This window comes from Rana temporaria, chromosome 7, assembly GCF_905171775.1.
Source record: "Rana temporaria chromosome 7, aRanTem1.1, whole genome shotgun sequence".
Classification (NCBI taxonomy): Eukaryota; Metazoa; Chordata; class Amphibia; order Anura; family Ranidae; genus Rana; species Rana temporaria.
The window spans coordinates 199,187,206-199,195,643 of record NC_053495.1 but is presented as its reverse complement, the minus strand read 5'-3'; the positions used below and the strand labels follow the sequence as shown (position 1 = coordinate 199,195,643).

The window sequence follows — 8,438 nt, the reverse complement described above, 5'->3', positions numbered from 1 at the left end:
TTGCAATGGCGGCTCTTGCACCCAAGCTGAAGGACGAATTGACTTCAGGGGGCCGACATTAGAGGCTAGAACTCCTCTTTAATCAACTCCAATGTTAATTTATATCTCTCTTTCTCCCATTTGAACAATGTTTATACAATGTTACCTTGTTTCTGTCTATCTCCTATTTGGACAATGTTACTTTGTATCTCTCTATCTCCTGTCTGAACAATGTTTATAAACAATGTTACTTTGCTTCTCTCTATCTATTATCTGAACAATGTTTATAAACAATGTTACTTTGCTTCTCTCTATCTATTATCTGAACAATGTTTATAAACAATGTTACTTTGTATCTCTCTATCTCAACAATGTTTATAAACAATGTTACTTTGTTGCTCTCTATCTCCTGTCTGAACAACGTTTATAAACAATGTTACTTTGTTGCTCTCTATCTCCTGTCTGAACAACGTTTATAAACAATGTTACTTTGTATCTCTTTTTCTCCTATCTGAACAATGTTTATAAACAAACAGTGTGTGAGTGCCCCACCCTTGGTCTCGGTGGGGGGGAGGAAACATCCTTTGTGATAACAATAAAGCATGACAGGCCCTCTTTATGGGGAGATCTGGGACTTTACAATGGTAACAATGAGATAAAAGAGAAAGAAAAGAAGAATCCATTGATCTAATGCTTTGCAAACAATAAATTAGATATAAATTATCCTCCAATAATAACAATGAGTCCCAATAATTTATGAAGTATTGAAATGGTCACGTGCTCATACAGGTGGAATGTAGAATGTATATTATAATGTGATGATAGAGAGGGAAGAGAGGGATAGAGAGGAGAAATCTCAGCGTCACCCTCAGGAAGAGGTTTGCGGTTCTCTATGACCTGTAGGTGTCACTCGTCACAAGCCGCGCAGCGCCCCCCAGTGGTCTATAAAGGAAGATCATGTAACAGCTCCTCCTCCTCTCGGAAGTGTACAGAGCCCGGGGAGAGGAGACTGACAACATCCGGCCGGTGTAAGGGGCAGCCGGGGCTCACACCGAGGAGGAGCCTGCATGGTATGGGGAGACCGTGACCCGTATTATAGGGCGGTGTGGGGGGAATAGAGCGCCCCCTGTGTACTCTGCGGAGGACATACATTGTATCCATATTGATAGCTCATCCTTCTCCCCTCCTTCGAGTCCTATGATGAGGAAGAACAGCGCCCCCTACTGGCTGTGCAGGGACACTCCTATACATTGTATACATTTCACTTCCATGTCCTCCTATGGGGAGAACAGCGCCCCCTGCTGACTTTGCATGATCACATCTATACATTGTGTCAATGTTGAGTTATCTGCTTCCTATAGCCTTTTTTTTGTTTGCAGGGAGAACATCCCCCCCCATCTAATTAGCTCTGCAGAGGCACCCCCCCTCTGATAGCTCTGCAGGGGCACCCCCTCCCCCCCCCTCTGATAGCTCTGCAGGGGCACCCCCTCCCCCCCTCTGATAGCTCTGCAGGGGCACCCCCTCCCCCCCTCTGATAGCTCTGCAGGGGCACCCCCTCCCCCCTCTGATAGCTCTGCAGGGGCACCCCCTCCCCCCCTCTGATAGCTCTGCAGGGGCACCCCCTCCCCCCCTCTGATAGCTCTGCAGGGGCACCCCCCTCTGATGGCTCTGCAGGGGCACCCCCCTCTGATGGCTCTGCAGGGGCACCCCCCTCTGATGGCTCTGCAGGGGCACCCCCCTCTGATGGCTCTGCAGGGGCACCCCCCTCTGATGGCTCTGCAGGGGCACCCCCCTCTGACGGCTCTGCAGGGGCACCCCCCTCTGATGGCTCTGCAGGGGCACCCCCCTCTGATGGCTCTGCAGGGGCACCCCCCTCTGATGGCTCTGCAGGGGCACCCCCTCCCCCCCCCTCTGATGGCTCTGCAGGGGCACCCCCTCCCCCCCCCCTCTGATGGCTCTGCAGGGGCACCCCCTCCCCCCCCCCCTCTGATGGCTCTGCAGGGGCACCCCCTCCCCCCCCCCTCTGATGGCTCTGCAGGGGCACCCCCTCCCCCCCCCCTCTGATAGCTCTGCAGAGGCACCCCCCCCTCTGATAGCTCTGCAGAGGCACCCCCTCCCCCCCTCTGATAGCTCTGCAGGAGCGCCCCCTCCCCCTCTGATAGCTCTGCAGGAGCGCCCCCTCCCCCTCTGATAGCTCTGCAGGGGCGCCCCCTCCCCCCCGATGGCTGTACGGGGGCACCTTCTTTCCCAGATAGCTTCCCCCCCCCCCCCGATAGCTGTCTCCCCCCCTCTGATGGATCTGCAGGGGCACTCCCTCTCCCCCCCTGATAGCTATGCGGGGGCACCCCCTTCCCCCCCGATAGCTGTGCGGGGGCACCCTCTCCCCCCCCCTCTGACGTCCGCCCAGAACGAGAGCCGCACCGTCCCTCCGTCAGTTGATGGTGGGGGGACAGCAATCCGATAATAACCTATTCAATGTCCCATCACTATAAATTCGTACAATAATTAAGAATTCTAATCTACTGATTGCCAATAATCTAACGACACAATCGTACACCTATACACATACACACCCAAACAAAACTAACCGTATACAAAAAAATCTAAAAATATTAATAAAGCAAAGACAATAATAGTTAAAACGCCTTCATTCTTATACCTTGAAAAAATTATTTCTTTTATACACTTTTTTTTTTTTTTTTAAAGTTTGTTTGGAATTTTTTTGAGCTCCACATTGGAAATTCTTCCTCCAACCTAAAGCAATGTTCTCAAATCTGAAGGCTTCATTATCAGCTCACAGCGCCCTCTGCTGGCTAGAAGGCGTATTATTAGTCATGCATTCAGCACTATGCAAGCTGGCTGTGGTGTTGCAGAACAGCGCCCCCTGCTGTTGGCGTGGAATATGCACAGCTATGAGTATTCTGCTGGCTGACAGCTCTGCACTGCATTTCCCAGCATCCCCTCTTCCTCCAGGAGCATGCTGGGTATGTAGTATGGGGAGATCCTCTGCTGGGGAAGGATCAGCAGCCCAGCGAGGAAGTAGCAGGCGGTGAGTCATGTGTTACTTTTCCCTTCTCTGATGTTGTGTGTCTTGTCCTGGCACTCCTCTCCCATTAGAAGGATCTGGTGCTGCTGTAGGAAGTGACTATCATCATTGAGCTTTGGGGGGGGGGGGGGGGGTTGATGAGTACTGGGAGCAATCTGCTGAGCTTGCATATTTCTCAGAGCGTTGTGCAGTGCATGATGTAGTGGGTGTTGTGTCTATACAATGCCTAAGCCCTGGTTCACACCTGTGCGATTTTACAGTTCAGTCGCACCCCTGTTTGCAGCAAAGGAGCTGGTAAAATAGGTGCGACTTTGAAAAAGGTTCCTGCTCTATTTCTGTGCGACTTGCATTGACATCTGTTAACCACTTTGGCCACCGGAAGGATTTGCCCCCTTTATGACCAGGCCATTTTTTTGGGGAGGCGGCACTGCGGTCGTGCGATGCTGTACACAAACAAAATTGGCGTCTTTTTTTTTTTTTTTTTTTTTTTCACAAATAGAGATTTCTTTTGGTATTTAATCCACCTGTGCGTTTTTTATTTTATTTTTTTGCGCTATAAACAGAAATAGAGCGATTATATCAAAAAAAGTTTTTTTTTTTTTTTTTTTTTTTTTTAATAAATATCCCCAAAAAAGTGAAACTTTATTTTTAATTTTTTTATCGGTTTAGGCCAACATATATTCTTCTACATATTTTTGGTAAAAAAAAAATCGTAATAAGCGTATATAATGATTTGCACAAAAGTTATAGCGTCTTCTAGGGTTGTCCCGATACCACTTTTTTAGGACCGAGTACAAGTACCGATACTTTTTTTTTTTTTCATGTACTCGCCAATTACCGATACTTTTTTTTTAAATGCAGCCATATGTCCCCCTAAGAGAAAGCCAAGTCCCCCCCCCCCCCGCCGCCGACATCTAGTTAATTTGCGCTGGGGGAACAAAACGGCTTTCATTTGAATAGCTGCGTGTTCCCCGCCGCGCCTCATGTATAGACACTCCCCCTTGCCTGGGCACTTTGATAGACATATCACCCGTCCAATCCTGGGATGGGTCATATGTCTATCAAAGTTTGTGGGCAAGGGGGAGTGTCTATACATGAGGCGCGGCGGGGAACACGCAGCTATTCAAATGAAAGCCGTTTTGTTCCCCCAGCGCAAATTAACTAGATGTCGGCAGCGGCGGCAGGGGGGACTTGGATTTGTCGTAAGGGACTAGGCGGCAGCAGCTCTCCTCTCCTCCATACGAGGATTGCTCTGCTCCGCCCCCTCTCCACCTGCTCTGGAAAAAAAAAAAAAGTATCGGGTCAGGCATCGGGAGCATTTGCGCGAGTACAAATGCTCAGTATCGGTCCCGAAACTAGTATCGGTATCGGGACAACCCTAGCGTCTACTAAATAGGGAATATGGCATTTTTTTTTTTTACCAGTAATGGCAGTGATCAGCGATTTTTAGCGGGATTGCGGCAGACTAGTCGGACACTTTTGACACTTTTTTGGGACCACTGACATTTATACAGAGATCAGTGCTATAAAAGTGCACTGATTACTGTATAAATGCCACTGACAGGGAAGGAGTCAACACTAGGGGGCGATCAAGGTGTTAAGTGTGTCCTAGGGAGGTGTTTCCAACTGTGGGGGGGGGGGGGCTGACTGGGAGAAGAGAGAGATCGCTGTTCCTGATCACTATTATAATGGCGGCTGGTCTGCAAGCGTTTTTTAAATGAAGATGCACAGCAAGCCGCAATGAAATCGCACTGAATAGGCAGCTTTGAAATTGAGGGACTTCAAAGCCGCACTGGTGTGAACCAAGGCTAACCACAAAAAAATAATAAATGTTTAGATATTTGTAGGAAAAGTGTTTTTTTTTTTATTTTTGCAAACGGTCCTGTAAAATCATTGCAGCCACGATCAGAGGATGGCGGCTGCATTGCCTGACGCAGTCCCCACACCTAGACAAGGCCATTCACCTGATGTCCCTATTTTTTACAACAACGTGCTGCAAAGAAAGTAGGACAAGTTGGATTTTTGCACGGCGTGTTGTGACTCACTGGATCGCATCGCAACACGCCACAGTGTAAAGCTGAATGACGTCATTTTGTTAATAAATTTAGAAAAAAAGAAAGCGCTGTATTGGAAGAATCCCTACACATTGTACACCAGTGGGTGCATCTTATGTGACTTCAGACCTCTGGGCCCCTTTCATGTGTGACTCGGCTGCAATCTGCTGGCTTAGCTGGGGATCTCTGCGCTGATCTCTGCTGAGTATGCGGGTGACGGGTTCTGCGTCTGCATCTCTCCTCTATGGGCCCCTGGACTGTCTGTCAGTTTACACTAGACATGCTTTTTTTTCGAAAGTTTAAAACAATTTGGAATTCTTACTTTTTGTAAGTTTTGGCATTCTCACTTTTTGTAAGTTTTGGCATTCTCACTTTTTGTAAGTTTTGGCATTCTCACTTTTTGTAAGTTTTGGCATTCTCACTTTTTGTAAGTTTTGGCATTCTCACTTTTTGTAAGTTTTGGCATTCTCACTTTTTGTAAGTTTTGGCATTCTCACTTTTTGTAAGTTTTGGCATTCTCACTTTTTGTAAGTTTTGGCATTCTCACTTTTTGTAAGTTTTGGCATTCTCACTTTTTGTAAGTTTTGGCATTCTCACTTTTTGTAAGTTTTGGCATTCTCACTTTTTGTAAGTTTTGGCATTCTCACTTTTTGTAAGTTTTGGCATTCTCACTTTTTGTAAGTTTTGGCATTCTCACTTTTTGTAAGTTTTGGCATTCTCACTTTTTGTAAGTTTTGGCATTCTCACTTTTTGTAAGTTTTGGCATTCTCACTTTTTGTAAGTTTTGGCATTCTCACTTTTTGTAAGTTTTGGCATTCTCACTTTTTGTAAGTTTTGGCATTCTCACTTTTTGTAAGTTTTGGCATTCTCACTTTTTGTAAGTTTTGGCATTCTCACTTTTTGTAAGTTTTGGCATTCTCACTTTTTGTAAGTTTTGGCATTCTCACTTTTTGTAAGTTTTGGCATTCTCACTTTTTGTAAGTTTTGGCATTCTCACTTTTTGTAAGTTTTGGCATTCTCACTTTTTGTAAATTTTGGCATTCTCACTTTTTGTAAATTTTGGCATTCTCACTTTTTGTAAATTTTGGCATTCTCACTTTTTGTAAATTTTGGCATTCTCACTTTTCGTAAATTTTGGCATTCTCACTTTTTGTAAATTTTGGCATTCTCACTTTTTGTAAATTTTGGCATTCTCACTTTTTGTAAATTTTGGCATTCTCACTTTTCGTAAATTTTGGCATTCTCACTTTTCGTAAACTTTGGCATTCTCACTTTTCGTAAACGTTGGCATTCTCACTTTTCGTAAACGTTGGCATTCTCACTTTTCGTAAACGTTGGCATTCTCACTTTTCGTAAACGTTGGCATTCTCACTTTTCGTAAACGTTGGCATTCTCACTTTTCGTAAACGTTGGCATTCTCACTTTTCGTAAACGTTGGCATTCTCACTTTTCGTAAACGTTGGCATTCTCACTTTTCGTAAACGTTGGCATTCTCACTTTTCGTAAACGTTGGCATTCTCACTTTTCGTAAACGTTGGCATTCTCACTTTTCGTAAACGTTGGCATTCTCACTTTTCGTAAACGTTGGCATTCTCACTTTTCGTAAACGTTGGCATTCTCACTTTTCGTAAACGTTGGCATTCTCACTTTTCGTAAACGTTGGCATTCTCACTTTTCGTAAACGTTGGCATTCTCACTTTTCGTAAACGTTGGCATTCTCACTTTTCGTAAACGTTGGCATTCTCACTTTTCGTAAACGTTGGCATTCTCACTTTTCGTAAACGTTGGCATTCTCACTTTTCGTAAACGTTGGCATTCTCACTTTTCGTAAACGTTGGCATTCTCACTTTTCGTAAACGTTGGCATTCTCACTTTTCGTAAACGTTGGCATTCTCACTTTTCGTAAACGTTGGCATTCTCACTTTTCGTAAACGTTGGCATTCTCACTTTTCGTAAACGTTGGCATTCTCACTTTTCGTAAACGTTGGCATTCTCACTTTTCGTAAACGTTGGAATTCTCACTTTTCGTAAACGTTGGAATTCTCACTTTTCGTAAACGTTGGAATTCTCACTTTTCGTAAACGTTGGAATTCTCACTTTTCGTAAACGTTGGAATTCTCACTTTTCGTAAACGTTGGAATTCTCACTTTTCGTAAACGTTGGAATTCTCACTTTTCGTAAACGTTGGAATTCTCACTTTTCGTAAACGTTGGAATTCTCACTTTTCGTAAACGTTGGAATTCTCACTTTTCGTAAACATTGGAATTCGGGCGGGAAGAAGAGAAACCAGACCCTTGTTCTGGAAATGTGACTGATAAAGGATCATGGGCAGTAGACATGTGCCATTCATTTCATTACGATTTTTTATTTTATTTTTACGAATTTCAACTAATTCAAAACATCCAAATTTCGTAAATTTTGGAATTCTCACTTTCGTAAATTTTGGAATTCTCACTTTCGTAAATTTTGGAAGCAGGAGAGAAGAGAAACTGGACCCTTGTTCTGAAAATGTGACTGATAAAGGATCATGGGCAGTGGACTTTCGTAAATTTTTGAATTTTCAATTTCGTAAATTTTTGAAGTGGGGCGAGAAGAAGAGAAACCGGACCCTTGTTCTGGAAATGTGACTGATAAAGGATCATGGGCAGTGGACATGTTCCATTCATTTAATTCCGATATTTTTTTTTCTTTTTTTACGTATTTCAACTAATTCAGAAACATCCGAATTAACTAAAACCCGTTAAACGAATTTTTCCGACTATTTGAAAATTTGTGAAGTTGAAAATAAGAACAAAAAATGTAAAAACCTGGAAATTTAGAAAATCTGAAATTGGTAACTATTACTAAGGCTCTGTCTCCACTATTGCAACCCCCAAAGTTGTGCGATTTTGCTGCCCTGCACACAGCAATGCCAATGCCACCCCCTATGACCTAAGGTGGTGACCTCCCACCAGATCTATACCCTCGTCTAGACTCTTGAACCTACTGAGGATTGTGGGTATTTCTGGTTTTGTGTATTGTAGGTCAGGATGATCGGCACGTGGTGTTGTGTTTGTACAGCAGATGATCGTGTTCCCGGGATGGTGGAAGATCACGCGTTTTCATTTCCTTAATGGACCAAGTGACTCTGTGACCGTAATAAACTCCTGTGACTTTCTGTGCAATCTCTGATCCCGCTACGTGTTACTCGCCCGCTGACCTCCGACTGCTGCAAGAGTCAAAATCACTTCCCCATTTACTCATAAAGAACAAATTGTAGATTTTTATTTTTTTTTTCAAAATGATTTTTTTTGCATTTTAGTGCAAATCTGAGGTCTTCTTGACCCCAGATCTCATATTTGAAAAGGACCTGTCAGACT

At 44.3% G+C, this 8,438-nt stretch overlaps 1 protein-coding gene across 2 annotated transcripts in view; it reads left to right on the top strand.

The window, feature by feature from the left end:
* Positions 1–944: 944 nt before the first annotated feature.
* The window catches only part of ATG4C (autophagy related 4C cysteine peptidase), a 40,512-nt gene continuing 33,018 nt past the window's right edge, over positions 945–8,438 (top strand). Inside the window, exon 1 of one of the 2 annotated variants that reach the window (XM_040360782.1) lies at positions 945–1,049. The gene's annotated coding sequence lies outside the window, so the exon portion shown is untranslated. Of the gene's footprint in view, positions 1,050–2,936; positions 3,029–8,438 lie in introns of those variants that run through there. The other variant, XM_040360783.1, reaches the window with a different exon arrangement.